This window comes from Hyaena hyaena, unplaced genomic scaffold, assembly GCF_003009895.1.
Source record: "Hyaena hyaena isolate Hyena2069 unplaced genomic scaffold, ASM300989v1 scaffold_2030, whole genome shotgun sequence".
Classification (NCBI taxonomy): domain Eukaryota; kingdom Metazoa; phylum Chordata; class Mammalia; order Carnivora; family Hyaenidae; genus Hyaena; species Hyaena hyaena.
This window is the reverse complement of record NW_024082665.1, coordinates 14034-32672: the sequence shown is the minus strand read 5'-3', so window position 1 is coordinate 32672 and position 18639 is coordinate 14034. Positions and strand designations below refer to the sequence as shown.

General features: G+C 36.9%; 1 long non-coding RNA gene across 1 annotated transcript; it reads left to right on the top strand.

The window, feature by feature from the left end:
- The first annotated feature begins 61 nt into the window (after positions 1 to 61).
- LOC120227159 lies at positions 62 to 18113 on the top strand. Its single transcript, XR_005527196.1, has 3 exons — positions 62 to 73; positions 7089 to 7096; positions 18049 to 18113. It is a non-coding gene; the product is annotated as an uncharacterized LOC120227159 (long non-coding RNA).
- The last annotated feature ends 526 nt before the right edge of the window (positions 18114 to 18639 follow it).

The window sequence follows — 18639 nt, the reverse complement described above, 5'->3', positions numbered from 1 at the left end:
ACTGGGTAGTATACAAATTCTAATGATATTTGCTCTTCCAATCCATGAGCCTGGAATATTTTTCCATTTCACTGTGTTATCTTTAGTTTCTTTAATAGTATTCTATAATTTTAAGAGTAAAGATCTTTTACTTCTTTGTATAGGTTTATTCCTAGATATCTTATGTTTTTTGGTACATTGTAAATAGAATCAATTCCTTGATTTCTCCTTCTGCTGCTTCATGATTGGTGTATAGAAATCTAAAAGATTTCTGTACATTAATTTTGTATCCTGACACTTTACTAAATTCATGGATCTTAATGTATCAATTCTTGCAATGTTTTGGTGGAGTCCTTCGGATTCACTACATAAAGTATTATGTCCTTTGTGAATAGTGATTGACTTTTTCCTTACCAGTTTGATGCTTTTTATTTTTTTGTTGTTGTTGTCTGATTTCTAAAGTTGGGAATTCTAGTACTCTGCTAAATCACAATGATAAGAGTGGACATCCCTGTCTTGTTCCTGACCATAAAGAAAAAGCTCTGTTTTTCCCCATTGAAGATATTAGCTGTGGGTCTTCTGTATATGCCCTTTATGATGTTGAGGTGTATTCTCTCTATCCTTACGTTGTTGAGGGTTTTTATCAAGAATGGATGCTGTATTTTGACAAATGCATTTTCTATATCTATTGAGAGGATCATAAGGTTCTTATCATTTCTTTTGTTAATGTGGTTTATCACACTGATGGATATGTGAATATTGAACCACATTTGCAACTCAAGTATAAAGCCCATTTGATCATGGTGAATTTTCAGTGTACTGTTGGAATCACTTTGCTAGTGTCTTGTTGAGAATGTTTCCATCCCTATTCATCTGGGATCATGTCTTGTAATTATCTTTTTTAGTGGGGTCTTTGTCTGGTTTTGGAATCAAGGTAATGCTGGACTGGTAGAATGTACTTGAAAGTTTTCTTTCCAATTCTTTTTTTTTTTTTTTTTTTTTTGTAATAGGTTGAGAATAAATATTAACTCTTCTTTTGATGTTTGGTAGAATTCCCCTGGGATACCATCTGGCCCTGGACTTTTGTTTGTTGGGAGGTTTTTTTGTTTGTTTGTTTTTTGTTTTTTTTTTTGCTGGTTCAATTTCTTTGCTGGTTATAGGTATGTTCAAATGTTCTATTTCTCCCTGTTTCAGTTTTGGTAGTTTATGCTTCTAGGAACTTACCTATTTCTTACAGATTGCCAAAGTTGTTGGCATATAGTTTTTCATAATATTCTCTTGTGATTGTTTGTGATTCTGTGGTGTTGGTTGTGATCTCTCCTCTTTCATGTGTTGTTTTAATTATTTGGATACTTTCTCTTTTTTTCTTTTTTTGATAAGTCTGGTGAGGCGTTTATCAATTTTATTAATTGTTTCAAAGAATCAGCTTTTAGTTTCATTGATTTGTTCTACTGTTGTTTTGTTGTTATTTCTATATCATTTATTTTTGCTTTAATTTTTATTCTTTCCTTTCTTCTGTTGGTTTTAGACTTTATTTGTGGTTCTTTTCTCATTTCTTTAGGTGTAAAGTTAGTTTGTGTATTTGAGACTTTTCGTGATTTTTGAGGTAAACATGTATTGCTTTATACTTCTCTCTTAAGAGTGCTTTTGCTACATCCCAAAGGTTTTGGATTGTTTGTTTTCATTTTCATTTGTTTCCATGTATTTTTTAAATTTCTCCTTTAATTTCTTGGTTCAGCCATTCATTCTTTAGAAGGATGTTCTTTAACCTCCATGTATATGAAAGCTTTCCAAATTTTTTCTTGTGCTTAACTTCAAGTTTCATAACATTGTGGTGAATAAATATGTATAGTATAATCTCAATCTTTTGGTATTTGGCAAGGCCTCGTTTGTGACCTAGTACACGATCTATTCAGGAGACCGTTCCATGTGCACTCAAAAAAAAAAAAAAGTGTGTTCTGCTGCTTTAGGAAAAAATATTCTGAATATATTTGCTAAGTCCATCTGATGTAGGATGCCATTCAAAGCCACTGTTTTCTTGTTGAATTTCTGCTTAGATTATCTTCCCATTGCTCTAAGTGGGGTGTTAAAGTCCCATACTGTCGGGGCGCCTGGGTGGCTTAGTCGGTTAAGTGTCCGACTTTCGCTTAGGTCATGATCTCGCGGTGCGTGGGTTCGAGCCCCGCGTCGAGCTCTGTGCTGACTGCCAGCTCAGAGCCTGGAGCCTGTTTCAGTCTGTGACTCCCTCTCTCTCTGACCCTCCCCTGCTCACGCTGTCTCTCTCTCTCTCCTAGAAATAAATAAAACATTAAAAAAAAAAGTCCCATACTGTCATTGTACTATTAACAGTGTGTGTTTTTTGTTTGTTTGTTTGTTATCAGTTGGTTTATATAGACGGGTGCTCTCAAGTTGAGGATATATATATATATATATATATATATATATATATATATATTTACAATTGTTAGATTTTATAGTTGGATAGTCCCCTTTATTATGATATATTGCCTTTATTCATTTCTTGCTACAATATTTGGTCAATAATCTAGTTTGTTTGATTTAAGCATAGCTACTCCAGTTTACTTTTGACAACCATTAGCATGATAAATGGTTCTCCACTTCCTCACTTTCAGTCTGTAGGCGTCTTTAGGTCTAAAGCGAATATCTTATAGGAGCATATAGGTTAGTCTTCTTTCTTTAAAATCCATTCTAATATCTTATGTCTTTTGATTGGAACATTTATCTCATTTATATTCATAATGATTACTGAATTATATGAATTTTGTGCCATTGTATTTCCTGTAAAGTTATTGTTTCTTGAGATTTTCTCTGCTCATTTCTAGTCTTTGTTGCTTTCAGTCTTTCGTTCCCACTCAAAGTGTCCCCTAGCTGGGTTAGTGGTCACATACTCCTTCAGTTTCTGTTTGTCTGAGAAATTCTTTATCTCTCCTTCTACTCTGAATGACAGCTTTTCTGGATAAAGTATTAATTGCTGCTTTTTTTTTTTCCATTCAGCACACTGAAAATCATGCCACTCCCTTTTGACCTGCCAAGTTCCTGTGGAGAGATCTGCTGCTAACCTCATTTGTCTTTCCTTATAAGTACACTATGTCTTGTTGTTGTCCTGCTTTTGTTGATATTGATGGGAGTTCTCTGTGTCTTCTGGTTATGGATGGCTACTTTCTTCCCCAGATTAGGGAAGTTTTCAGCTATAATTTCTTCAAAAAACATTCTGCCCCTTTTTCCTCTTTTCTTTTTTTGGGACTCTTATGATAGGTATATTATGATGCTTTATGAAGTCCCTAATGATTAGTGATCCAATATTTTTCTTTCCTTCTTCTTTTCAGCTTCATTATTTTCTGTTTTTAATGTTTATTTATTTATTTTGAGAGAGATAAGGAGGGAGAGAGAATCCTAAGTATGCTCTGCACAGCACAGAGACCGATGCGGGGCTCGACCACACAAACCATGAGATTATGACCTGAACTGAAATTAAGAGTTAGACACTTAACTAAGCTACCTATGTGTTTCAGCTTCATTATTTTTTCATTATTTTATCTTCTATATCACTGATTAATTCCTCTACTCTGTCCGTCTTTGTGGTCATTACATAGAGTCTGTTTCACATCTCAGTTATAGCATTTTTGTTTGGCTTGACTAGTTTTTAGGCCTTTAATGTATATGGTAAGGGACTCCTTGGTGTCTTATATGCTTTTCTCAACCTGGCTAGTGTCCGTATAATTGTTTTAAATTATGTTTCAGGCATATTATTTATAACTGTTTTGGTTAGAACACTGACCATGACATTTTCCTGATCTTTTTTTGGGAATGAAATCCTTCATGTTGGGATTTTGTCTATGTATCTTCTGTCTTGTAGGAAATGCTACTGTGTTTCTTACTCCTGAGAATAATGGCTATATTAATAAGAGGTCGTATACTGTCCATGTCCTGCTGCCTCAGCAACGTTTCTGGTGTATGCTGTGTGTACTTTGTTGTTGTGTTTAGCTGCTCTTTCTCTTAGGTCAGTCCTCTGCAGCGTTTCTTCTTGCCTGCAGTGGGGAGTGTTTGGACCTTGTCCAGTGTGTGGTGTTTTTTAATTAGGTATGCTTTGATCTGCTTGTTAAAAGAGGCTAGATCCTGTTTCTATTGGGCATAAGCTTTACAGCACTCTGGTCTAATAATTCATGGTCATTAGACTTGGTGCATGTTGGGGAGTTCTTGCTGGTTTTCTGTGGGAAAGGCCTGCTGCTGTTCTGGCTCTCAGGTACATCTGCTTTTGTTAAAAAAAAAAAAAAAAAAGAATCTGCAGAACACAGGGGAGAGAAGCTTGGTATAAGCAGCTCAACCCTCTACTGTGGGCACCTAGTTGGTTGGTCGATAATGTCTTTATGTGCTGAGAGGTGGGGGCAGTAAATAGTGTCTATCCACTCCCTTGTCTCTGGAAAGAGGAGTTCATGCCTGCCATTGTTCAGCAATCCTTGCAGAAGTCCGGATAATTGCCCTTCACTTGCCCCAGACTTCCTTTAGATTCCTTCCTTCACGCATTTGTTACAGGCCTCCTGCCCATTCTGCAGTGCGGTGTTCCTTTGTTTTCTCTAGATGTGTTGCTGTGTTTCAAAACTCCAAATTTTAGGGACCTGGCATGGTGCATACTTGCACTGATCCTCTGGGGGTGGGTCTTGCTTTGCGGTGGCTGGTGTTAGTTTGTTCCAGATGGGCAGCCCACAAACATGCAGGGCAATGGAATTATGGTAAAGTACAGCAAAAATATAACATCCAGGTTAGCTGCCCTCAGCAGGTGTCTTTGTCCCTGTGATATTCAATGGGGCAGTTCAATGGCACAGTGGGTCTTTTGTTCCCAGAGATACAGTGCCACTTCTCCCAAATGCATTACAAGAAGGTAAACCGTCTCTCCTAGTGTGACTCAGGAGATCCTCAAACCATGCAGTCTACTCCAGAGCCTCAGCCTTCCTTCTCCACTGGAGCACCACTGTGTTGGTCAGGCTCCACACCAGTGATGGCACGGACTTCTAAAACTTCAGTCTTTGAACTCCACATCTTATAAAAACTTGCAATAATTGGCCCCTCTTGTTTTCCCTGTCGAACGTTTTGGGGAAGTGTTTTACTTGTGCAATCCCTCGTTCAATGCTCTCTCTCTCTGTCTCCTTCTCTCTCCATGATCAGGGCTCCCTGCCCTCCACAGTACCTGTGATTTTTTTCTCCCTCAAATCATGTCTCTGCACCTCCTACCGTCCACATTGTGGCCTCTTTTCACCCTGTAGTTGTGCAGTTTGTTTTCTCGGTCCTCAGATCTATTTCTTGGATTTTCAGAATGATTTGATATTTACCTAGCTGTGTTCAAGGGACTAGGAAAACATTGGGTCTCCCTACCACTTTGCCATCTTAACTCCTCCTTGTAGTTCTTTTTCTTTTCTTTTCTATTCTTTTTTTTTTTTAAATGTACTATGTACTTGCCATTCTATTTTCACTGCCTTCATTAGGGGGGAAATAATTAGATAACAGGTAGCTCACACAGACCTATTGTAATTATCCTGATTTAAAACAAGCTAACCCAGAAAATTAGAACAATAAAGCCTGTGTCTCATTCAGTCAAGCACATGAGATCATAGAACCAAAAGAGAAGCACAGCTTGAGCAAGAGGTTGGAAAGTACATTAATTACATCGAGCATGCTTCACATTATGCACCACTGTTTTACAATTTTGCTTAGAAGTGACTTCAGTTGCAACTTAACTGTTTCATATGGGAAGCAAATTTTCCCCTTTAACTGCTTCCATTCTACCTCACTCATAGAATGGTGCAGGTAAGTCTGGACATAAACAAAGATATCTTTAAAACACATAACAAAAATAAAAATAAAATGTACTAGAAATTGGTTTCATGCGGTGAAATAAAAATGTGCAACTTCTTGGAATTTACAGACTTACAGATGCTTTGGAGTAACAGATTAATTTCAATAGATGAAGGTTAGGAACGATGTCACAGTACCTTTGCAATAGGGACTTTGTTTCTTTGAAGGAAGGATGATAAGGAGTGGGCGTAAAGACTAAAAGCTGGGAAAACACTAGCATAACACCAGGCATCCTTAATATGTTTGGTGACTATTGTAACTCAGCTGTGGCTTAGACGTTAGTTGCTATCTTAAATAACAAGGTTCACAAGTCTTAGGCAAAACATGGGAGAAAAAGAAAGTCAATGGAAAGCAAGTCAACACCAAGACATATTGTAGTTAAATTTGCAAAATGTAGGGATAAAAAAAAAATCCAAAAAACATCAAGAAAAAGAAGTCCCTAACTTACAAGAGAAGAAAAATAAAGTTAGCAGCAGATGTCTCCACAGAATATGGCAGGCAAGAAGGGCATGGCATGATACATGAAAGATGCTTATTGAGGAAAATAGGCAGCCAAGAATACTCTATCCAGCAAGGCTATAATTCAGATTATAAGGAAAAATAAAGAGTTTCCCAGACAAACAAAACTAAAGGAGTTCATGATCAGTATACCAGCCCTGCAAGAAATACTGAAGAGGTCTCCTTGAGTGGGACGGAAAGGCCAAAAGTGACAAAGATCAGAAAGGAATAAAGAAAATACCCAGAAAAAATATTTAACAATAATTCAATGGCACTAAATTCACATCTCTCAATAATCACTTTGAATATAAATGGAATAAGTGCTCCAATCAAAGGACACAGGGTTTCAGAAGGATTAAATAAAAACATCCATCTATATACTCCCTACAAGAGACTCATTTTAGAACTAAAAACCCCTGCAGATTGAAAATGGGGAGAGGGAGAAACATTAACCATGCAAAAGGATGTCAAAAGAAAGCCAGAATAACAATACTTATCAGACAGAATATATTTTTAAACCAAAGACTGTAACAAGAGATCAAGAAAGACAGCACATTATAATAAAGGGATTTATCCAACAAAAAGATCTAACAATTATAAATATATATGCCCTCAAATTGTGAGAATAAAACAAAACATAACAAACATAAAGTATTTCATTGATAATAATACAATAGTAGGGGACTTTAACACCCCACTTACATCATTGGACAGATCATCTAAGCAGAAAATCCACAAAGAAAAGCTGGTTTTGAATGACACCCTGAACCAGATGGACTTGACAAATATATTCTGAACATTTCATCCTAAAGCAGAACACACATTCTTTTTGAGTGCACATGGGACAATTTTCCAAAACTGTTGATTTACTACATCACAAATCAGACCTCAACAAGTACAAAAAGATTTAGATTATACCTTGCATATTTTCAAACCACAGCAATATGAAAATTGAAGTTAAGCACAAGAAAAACAAATTTGGTAAGACCACAAAGTTAAAAGAGGTTATCAGTCTGTGGAAGTTTTCTATTTCTTCTTATTTCAGTTTTGGTTAAAGAACATGTTTATAAAGAATGCAGGTGAAAGAACAAGTTACTGAAGAATGAAAGGGTCAAGGAGGAAATTAAAGAAAAAATTTAAAAATACATGAAAACAAATGAAAATGAAACCACACTGGTGGAAAACCTTTGAAATGCAGCAAAAGCAGTCATAAGAGGGAAGTACATAGTAATACAGAGCTATGTCAAGAAATAAGTAAAATCTCAAATATGCAACCTACCCTTACACCTAAAGGAGTTAGAACCAGAAAAGCAAATGAAGCCAAAATCCAGCAGAAAAAGGGAAATAATAACAAGTAGAGCAGAACTCTAGAAACAACAGATGTTGGTGAGTATCAAAGAAAGAGGAACACTTTTGCACTGTTGGTGGAATGCAAACTGGTTCAGCCACTCTGGAAAACAGTATGCAGGTTCCTCTAAAAACTAAAAGTACAAGGACCCTAAGACCCAACAATTGTACTACTAGGTATTTATCCAAAGTGTAAAAAAATGCTGATTCAAAGGGACACACCCACCACAATGTTTATAGCAGCGATAACAACAACATCCAAATTATGGGAAAAACCCAAATGTCCATCAACTGATGAATGGATATAAAAGATGTATTTATATACAATGGACTGGTACTCGGCGATTAAAAATAATGAAATCTTGCCATTTGCAAAAACATGAATGGAACGAGAGTATTATGCTAAGCAAAATAAGTCAGTCAAAAAAAAGACAAATATACTATTTCACTCATATGTGGAAATTAAGAAACAAAAAAGGTGAACATAGGGGAAGAGAAAGAACAATAAGATATAAACAGAGAGAGAAGAAAACCACAAAAGACTATTAAATACAAAGAACAAACTGAGGGTTGAAAGAAGGGAGATGGGTGTGGGAATAGGCTAAATGGGTGATGGGCATTAAAGAGGGCACATGTTCGGACGGGCACTGGGTGCTATATGGAAGTGATGAATCACCTGATTCTACTCCTGAAACCAATACTATATTGGTTTCAATATGGTAACTAACTTGAATTTGGATTAAAGAGATGAAGTAAATGACACTGAAACAAACAAACAAACAAAAGCACAGTGGAAGAGATCAATAAACCAGGAGATTGTTCTTTGAAAAAGTTAATAAAGGGGCACGTGGGTGGCTCAGTCGATTGAACGTCTGACTTTAGCTCAAGTCATTAGTTCAAGCCCCGCGTTGGGCTCTGTGCTGACAGCTTGCTCAGAGCCTGGAGTCTGCTTTGGATTCTGTGTCTCTTTCTCTTTCTACCCCTCCCCCGCTTGCATTCTATCTCTCTCTGTCTCTCAATAATAAATAAATGTAAAAAAAATTTTTTTAAAGAAAAAGTTAAAGAAATTGATCAACCTGTAGGCAGGCATATGAAAAAGAAAAAAGAAAGGACCCAAATAAATAAAATCAGTAATGAGAGAGGATAAATCACAACCAACACCACAGACATACAAAAAAAGAATTATGAATATTATGAAAAACTATATGCCAACAAACTGAGAAATCTGAAAGAAATGAATGATCCTGGAAACATATATACTACCAAAACTGAAACAGCAAGAAATAGAAAACTTGAACAGACCTATAACCAGCAAGGAAATTGAATCAGTTATCAAAAATCTCCCAACAAACAAAACTCCAGGGTCAGATGATTTTCCAGGGAATTCAACCAAACACTTAGCCCTCTAAAACTATTCTAAAAAATAAAAACTGAAAGAAAACTTCCAAACTCCTTCTAAGAAGCCAGCATTACCTTGATTCCAACATCAACAAAGATCCCACTAAAAAGGAGAAGTACAGGCCCACATCTCTTATGAACAAAGATGCAAAAATTCTCAAAAATCTACTAGTAAATAGAATCCAACAGTATATTAAAGGGATCATTCACCACAATCAAGTGGGATTTATTCCTGGGATGCAAAGTGGTTCAATATTTACAAATCAATGTGATATATCACATTAATTAAAGAGAGGGTGTGAACAATATTATCACCTCAGTAAATACAGAAAAAGCATTTGACAAAGTACAGCATCAAGTTTTGATAAAACCCTCAACAAAGTAGGCATAGAGGGAACATGCCTCAATATCATAAATGTCATATATGAATAACTCTCAGCTAATTTCATCCTCAGTGGAGAAACACTGATAGCTTTTTCTCTATGGTCATGAAGAAGACAAGGATGTCCACTTTCACCACTGTTATTTAACTTAGTACTGGAAGTCCTAGCCTCAGCCATCAGAGAACACAAAGAAATAAAAAGGCATCCAAATCAGCAAGGAAGAAGTCAATCTTTCACTACTTGTAGAGGGTATGATATTCCAAATAGAAAACATGAAAAATTCCACCAAAAAAATCACTAGACCTGATACACAAATTCAGTAAAGTTGCAGGTACAAAATCAACGTAAAGAAATAAGTTACACTGCTATATATCAATAATGAAGCAGCAGAAATGGAAATCAAGGCATCAATCCCATTTACAATTGCACCAAAAACCATGGCATACTTAGTAATAAACCTAACCAAAAAGATAAAATTATGTAGTCTGAAAACTATAAAACACTAATGAAGAAATTGAAGAGGACCCAAAGAAATGGAAAGACCTTCCATACTCATGGATTGGAAAAAATTTTTTGCTAAAGTGTCTCTATTACCCAAAGTAATCTACACATTTAATGCAATCCCTGTAAAAATACCACCAGCATTTTTCACAGAGCTAGAAAAAAAATCTTCAAATTTGTAAGGAACCATGAAGGACCCCAAATAGCCAAAGCAATCTTGAAAAAGAAAAGCAAAGCTGGAGGCTTCAAAATTCCAGACGTTAAGTTATAATACAATGTGGTACTGGTTTAGACGGTATGGTACTGGCACAAAAAAAGATGAATAGATCAATGGAACAGAGTAGAAAACCTAGAAATGGACCCACAACTGTGTGGTCAACTGATCTTCAACAAGGCAGAAAAAACTATCCAATGGAATGAAGACAGTCTCTTCAACAAATGATGTTGGTAAAACCTAGATAACCACATGCAGGAGAATGAAACTGGACCACTTTCTTATACCATACGTAAAATAAATTCAAAATGGATGAAAGTCCTAAATGTGAGACAAGAAACCATCAAAATCCTAGAGAACACAGGGAGTAACCTCTTTGACACCATTTGTAGTAACTTCTTTCTAGATATATCTCCTGAGGCTAGGGAAGGAAAAGTGAAAATGAACTATTGGGACTTCATCAAGATAAAAAGCTATTGCATAGCGAAGGAAACAATCAACAAAACTAAAAGGCAACCTATGGAATGGGAGAATATATTTGCAAATGAGATGTCAAATAAAGGGCTAGTATCAAAAATCTATAACAAACTTATCAAACTCAGCACCCAAGAAACAAATAATCCAGTTAAAAAATGGGCTGAAGACATGAATAGACATTTTTATAACAGACTTCTAGATGGCTAACAGACACATGAAAAGATGTTCAACATCACTCATCATCACTATAATACAAATCAAGACCACAGTGTGATATGACCTCACACTAGTCAGAATGGCTAAAATTTACAACACTGGAAACAACAGAAGTTGGTAAAGATGTGGAGAATTGGGAAAACTCTTGTACTCTTTGTGGGAATTCAAAGTTGTGCAACCACTCTGGAAAGCAGTATGGAAATTTCACAAAAAGTTGAAATAGGGGCGCGTGGGTGGCTCAGTCAATTAAGCGTCCAAATTCGGCTTAGTTCACGATCTCGGGGTTCATGGGTTTGAGCCCCACATCAGGCTCTGTGCTCTCAGCTAGCTCAGAGCCTGGAGCCTGTTTCAGATTCTGTGTCTCCCTCTTTCTCTGACCCTCTCCTGCTCTCTCTCTCTCTCTCTCTCTCTCCCTCTTTCTCTCAGAAATAAATAACACATTAAAACAATTTTTAAGTTAAAAATGGAACTGCACTTCAGCGCAGCAATTGAAGTAGTAGGTATTTACCCAAAGATAGAAAAACACTGATTTGGAAGGATACCTTCACCCCAATGTTTATAGCAGCATTATCAACAAGAGCCAAAGTATGGAAATAGCCTAAATATCTATCAACTTATGAGTGGATAAAGAAGTTGTGATTTGAGGCTTGTGGCAAGATGGCGGAGAAGTAAGGAGCTCCGTATTTGCACTCGCGCCCATACATCACACGGAAAAGATCTGAAACCATTGGAAACCTTAAAACCTGAGAGATTGGGAGAAAAATGACGCAGAATCCACTGAGAAAGCCTTCTAACGGCTACCTCAAGAAACAAGCCAGAGTACACAAGGTGGAGAGTCCCAAATATCACTACGAATAGGAAAATAAAATAACCAAGGTCCCAAGAAGAGAGACCAAGAGATACCATTCAAAAAAACACTCTCTGAAAGGATAGGCCCTGGACAGTCAAAGAGTCTTCTTGGATAGAGCAGCGCTCATAGATACAGAGAGCATAACAGGTCTTTAAAATCAACAAGAGCTGGAAAGCTAACTAAAATGATGAAACAAAAGAGCTCTCCTCCAAAGAAACTCCAAGAAGAAATGCCAGCTAATGAATTGCTCAAAACAGATATCAGCAGCATAAGAGAACAAGATTTTAAAATAATAATGGTAAAATTAATAGCTGGGCTTGAAAAAAACATAGAGGACATCAAAGAAACTATGGCTACAGACAGAATGGAAAATAAAAATAGGCATGAAGAATTAAAAAATGCAATAAATGAGATACATAATAAATTAGAGGCCTCCAATGCACGGATTGAAGAGGCAGAAAGGAGAATACGTGATTTAGAAGACACCATTATAGAAAAACAAGAAGCTGACAAAAAAAAAGAGACAAACTGATCCAGAAACATGAAAGAAGAGTTTGAGAGCTCAGCGATACGGTCAAACGCAACAATATCCGTATCATAGGAATCCCAGAAGAGGAAGAGAGAGGGAAAGGTGCTGAAGGAGACCTGGAACAAATTATAGCAAAGAACTTCCCCGACCTGGGGAAGGAAGTAAATGTTGAAAAACAAGAGGTAGAAGACTCCACTCAGACATAACTTGAATCGATCTTCTGCACGGTATATTATAGTAAAAATGTCAAAATACAAGGACAAGGAGAGAATTTTGAAAGAAGCCAGGGAAAAAAGACCCTAACATACAAAGGAAAACCTATCATATGGTGACAGACCTATCTACTGAAACTTGGCAGGCCAGAAAAAAATGGCAGGAGATCTTCAATGTGATGAACAGTAAAAATATGCAGCCAAGAATCCTCTATCTATCTCTGAGCTGGCTGTCAGCACAGAACCTGACACGGGGCTCGAACAGATGAACCATGAGATCATGACCTGAGCCGAAGTCGGACACTCAACCGACTGATCCACCCAGGCGGCCCCTTCTTTGCCAGTTTTGATACTTTTTATTTCGTATTGTTTTCTGATTGCTGATGCTAGCACTTCCAACACTATGTTAAACAACAGTGGTGAGAGTGGATATCCCTGTCATACTCCTGATCTCAGGGAGAAAGCTCTTAGTTTTTCCCCATTGAGGTTGACATTAGCTGTGGGCTTTTTATAAATGACTTTCATGATGTTTAGGTATATACCTTCTATCCCAAATTTCTTGAGGGTTTTCATCAAGAAAGGATACTATATTTTGTCAAATGCCTTTTCTGCATTTATTGACAGGATCATATGGTTCTTATCTTTCTTTTATTAAGGTGATGCATTCTATAACATTGATTGATTTGTTAATATTGAACCAGCCCTGCAGCCCAGGAATGAATCCCACTTGATCGTGGTGAATAATTCTTTCTATATGCTGTTGAATTTGATTTGCTAGTATCTTGTTGACAATTTTTGCATCCATGTTCATCAGTGATAGTGGCTTGTAATTCTTCTTTGTGTGTGTGTGTGTGTGTGTGTGTGTGTGTGTGTGTGTGTGAGGATCTCTGTCTGGTTTGGGAATCAAGATAATGCTGGCTTTATAGAATGAGTCCAGAATTTTTCCTTCCGTTTCCGTTTTTTGGAACAGCTTGAGAAGGATAGGTATGTACTCTGTTTTAAATGTCTGGTAGAATTCCCCAGGGAAGCCATCTGGTCTAGGACTCTTATTTTTTGATAACTGATTCAATTTCTTCACTAGCTATGGGTTTGTTCAAATTTTCTATTTCATCCTGTGAGTTTTGGTAGTGACTGTGTGTTTAGGAATTTGTTCATTTCTTCCAGGTTTTTCAGTTTGTTGGCAAATAATTTTTCATAGTAGTTCCTGATAATTGCTTGTATTTCTGAGAGATTGTGATATGTCCATTTTCAATCTTGATTTTATCTTTTTGGGTCCTGTCTCTTTTCTTTTTGAGAATTCTGGCTAGGAGTTTATCAATTTTATTTAAAAAAAAACCTATTAGTTTCATTGATCTGTTCTACTGGTTTTTGGGGGAGTTTATATTGCTCATTTCTGCTCTATTATTTTTTATTTGTCTTCTTCTGCTAGCTTTGGGTATTCTTTGTTGTTCTGCTTCTAGTTCCTTTAGGTGTGCTGTTAGATTGTATATTTGCGATTTTTCCTGTTTCTTGAGATAGGCCTGGATTGCAGTGTATTTTCCTCTTAGGACTGCCTTTGCTGCATCCCAAAGTGTTTGGACTATTGTGTTTTCATTTTCATTTTTTTCCATATATTTTTAAATTTCTCCTCTAATTGCCTAGTTGACCCATTCATTCCTTAGTAAGATGTTTTTTAACCTCCATGTATTTGGAGGTTTTCCAAACTTTTTCCTGTGGTTGATTCCTAGCATTGCATCTGAAAGTGTGCATGGTATGATCTCAATTATTTTATATTTATTGAGGTCTGTTGTTGTGACACATTATGTGCTCTATCTTGGAGAAAGTTCCATGTGCACTCAAGAACAGTGTGTATTCTGCTGCTTTAGTATGAAAAGATCTGAATATATCTCTCAAGTCCATCTGGTCCAGTGTAACATTCAGGGCCATTGTGTCTTTACTGATTTTCTATCTGGATAATCTGTCCATTGTTGTAAGTGTAGTAATAAAGTGGCCTGCAGTTAGCACATTTTTACCAAGAAGATTGCTTATGTTTGTGATTGTTTTATATATTTGGGTTCTTCCAAATTTGGTGCATAAACATTTATAATTTTATCTCCTTTTTTTTAATTTTTCTTTTGTTTCTTACAAATAGTTTATTGTCAAGTTGGTTTCCATATAAGACCCAGTGCTCATCCCCAGAAGTGCCCTCCTCCATGCCCATCACCTGCCTCCACCCCCACATCCACCAGTCCTCAGTTTGTTTCTCAGCATTCAAGAGTATGTCATGGTTTGCCTCTCTCCTTTTCCCCCACCATTTCCCCCCTTCTTCTCCCCCATGGTCCTCAGTTAAGTTCCTCCTAATCTTCCTATACGTGCAAACATATAATATTTGTCCTTCTCTGCCTGACTTATTTCGCTCAGCATAACACCCTCAAGGTCCATCCATGTTGCTACACATGGCTAGATTTCATTGTTTCTCATTGCCATGTAGTACTCCATGGTATAGATAAACCACATCTTCTTGATCCATTCGTCCGTTGATGGACACTTAGGCTCTTTCCATGTTTTAGCTATCGTTGAGAGTGCTGCTATGAACATTGGGGTACATGTGCTCCTATGCATCAGCATTTCTGTATTTCTTGGGTAAATTCCTAGCAGTGCTATTGCTGGGTCATAGGGGAGTTCTATTGTTATTTTCCCGAGGAACCTCCACACTGTTTTCCAGAGGGGCTGCACCAGTTTCCATTCCCACCAACAGTGTAGGAGGGTGCCTGTACTCCACATCCTCGCCAGCATCTAGAGTTCTCTGATTTGCTCATTTTAGCCACTCTGACTGGTGTGAGGTGGTATCTCAGTGTGGTTTTGATTTGTATTTCACTGATGAGGAGGGATGCTGAGCATCGTTTCATGTGTCTGTTGGCCCTCTGCATGTCCTCTTTGGAGAAGAGTCTGTTCATATCTTCCGCCCATTTCTTCACTGGATTGTTTGTTTTTTTGGGTGTGGAATTTGGTGACTTCCTTATAGATTTTGGATATTAACCCTTTATCTGATATGTCATTTGCAACTATCTTTTCCCATTCCGTTGGTTGCCTATTAGTTTTGTGCATTGTTTCCTTTGCTGTGCAGAAGCTTTTAATCTTAATGAGGTCCCAATCATTTATTTTTGCTCTTGACTCCTTTGCTTTGGGGGATGTGTCAAGTAAGAAGTTGCTGCGGTGGAGGTCAAGGAGGTTGTTTCGTGCTTTCTCCTCTAGGGTGTTGATAGTTTCCTGTCTCACATTCAGGTCCTTTATCCATTTTGAGTTTATTTTTGTGCATGGTGTGAGAAAATTTTTATCTCTTCTTAATGGACATACTCCATAATTATGATATAATATCCTTCTTCATCTCTTGTTACATCCTTTAGTTAAAAATCTAGTTTGTCTGGAAAAGTATGGCTACTTCAGCTTTCTTTTAACTACCAGTAGTTTGATAAATGGTTCTCCATCTCCCCGCTTTCAGACTGAACGTGTCCTCAGATGTAAAATGAGTCTTTTGTAGACAGCAAATAAATAGGTCTTGTGTGTTTTTTTTTAAATCCATTTTGATACCCTATGTCTTTTGATTGAAGCATTTTGTCCATTTAAATTCAGTGTTATTATTGAAAAATATAGATTTAGAGTCATTGTATTATCTGTAGATTTTATGCTTGTAGTGATATCTCTGGCCCTTTGTAATCTTTGCAACATTGCACTCACAGAGCCCCCCTTAGGATCTCTACTAGGGCTGGTATAGTGCTGATGAATTCCTTCAGATTTTGTTTGTCTGGGAAAACCTTTATCTCTCCTATTCTGAATAACAGGTTGGCTGGATAAGAGTCTTGGATGAATATTTTTCCTATTCAGCACATTGAAATTTTTCTGCCACTCCTTTCTGGCCTGCCAAGTTTCAGTAGAGAGGACTGCTATTACCTTTATGTGTCTACCCTTGTAGGTTAAGTCTCATTTGTCCCTATATGTTTTCACAATTCTCTCTTTATATTTGTATTTTGCCAGTTTTACTATGTTATGTCATGCAGAAGATGGATTCAAGGTATGTCTGAAGGGAGTTCTCTGCTGAAGCTGCTTCTTTGAATGTTCATCTCGATATATTCCCCACAGAGTTTGGCAAAAAGAGGGCTTATTCTTTGTTTTTAGAATTCTAGTCTAATGCTTTCCACAGTCATTTTACCTATGTTCATAAACCAGTGATTATTTTTGAAAAATCATAAAGATATTGGTACTTTGTATCTTTTATTTGGTGCCTGAGTTAGAATAGTAGGAACCACCCTAAACTTTATAATCCATGCTGAATTAGGTTAGTCTAGCATCTGACCTAATGACAAAATTTATAATGTAATTGTAACTGTCCACACATATTCATAATAATTTTCTTTATAGCATTGTCTATTATAATGGGAGGGTTTGGAAACTGACCAGTACCACTAATAATTAGAATATCTGATATAACATTTCTCTGAATCAACAACAAAGCTTCTGACTATTACCACCATCATTTCTACTCTTACGTCATCCATAGTTAAAACAGGTGCAGGAACCCGTTGGACTGTATATCCTCCTCTAGCTGGCAATCTAGCACACACAGGAGCATCAATAGATCTATTTTTTTTCCCTTCACTTAGCAGGTGTATTCTCAATTTTAGGGGCTATCAACTTCATGACTACATCAATGCGAAGCCACCCGCTACATCCCAATATGAAACACCTTTGTTCACTTGATTTGTCCTAATTACAGCTGTTCAACTTCTGTCACCACCAGTTTTAGCAACTGGGATTGCTATGTTACTAACAGATCACAACATGAATACCACATTCTTCGACCCTACAAGAGGAGGAGACGCTTTTCTATGACATCTATTTTGATATATTGATTCTTCTGGCACCCCGATGTGTATATCTTAATTTGACCCAATTTGGAATAATTGCACATATTATTACCTATTATTCAGGAGAGAAAAAAGAACCCTTAGAATAGATATCAACAGTTTCAGCCATAAGTCCATCTGATTTCTAGCTTTCATTGCATGAGCTCACCATAATTTACTGTAGGCATGAATGTCAACACATGAGCATACCTTACATCAGCCACTGTTATTATTGCTATCCCAACAGGAGTAAAAGTATTTAGTTGACTAAGAACCTTCTATGGAGGCAAAATCAAATGATCACAAGTCATGCTATGAGCCTTAGGTTTTATTTTTTTATTCACAGCGAGGGGCCTAACAGGAATTGTATTAGTTAATTCATCCCTAGATATTGTCCTTCATGACACACATTATGTAGTAGCACATTTCCACCATGTCTTATCAATAAGAGCAGTATTTACTATTTTTGGAGCTTTCATTCTTTGATTCGCTCTATTTTCAAGCTGCACACTTAATTCTACTTCAGCAGAAGTTCACTTCATAATTATATTTGTTGAGGTTGATATAATCTTCTTCCCACAACACTTTCCTGCCTTATCAGGAATACCTTGATGCTATTCCAGTTATCCAGATGCGTACACAACATGAAGTATCATCTGATTTACAGACTCATTCATCTCATCACCATAGTAATATTAATAATCTTTATAGTTTGAGAAGCCTTGCATCCAAATGAGAAGTAGCAATGGTAGAGGTGATTAATACCAATCTCAAATGACTACTCTGATGCCTTCCTCCATATCACATATTTGAAGAATCCACTTACATAAGTCTAAAATAAGAAAGGAAGGAGTGAAAACTTCTCAAATTTGTTTCAAGCCAACACCACAACCATTATGTCTTTCTCAATAATGAGATACTATTAACAATTATAAAACATTTTCAAAGTAAATTATAAGTTGAAGTCCTTTATATCTCTATGGAATACCCCTTTCAACTAGGTTTCCAAGCTGTGACATCGCCAATGATAAAAGAACACTTGCATTTTCATGACAACATGTTGATAATTAGCTTAATCAGCTCTTTAGTACTTTATATTATTTCATTAATACCAACAACTAAATGGGGGCCCCTGGGTAGCTCAGTCAGCTAAGCATCCAGCTTTTGGTTTCAGTCCAGGTCATGATCTCACAGTTCATAAGTTTGAGCCCCATATTGGGCTCAACACTGGCAGTGCAGAGCCAGCTTGGAATTATCTCTCCCTCTCTCTCTGCCTCTTCC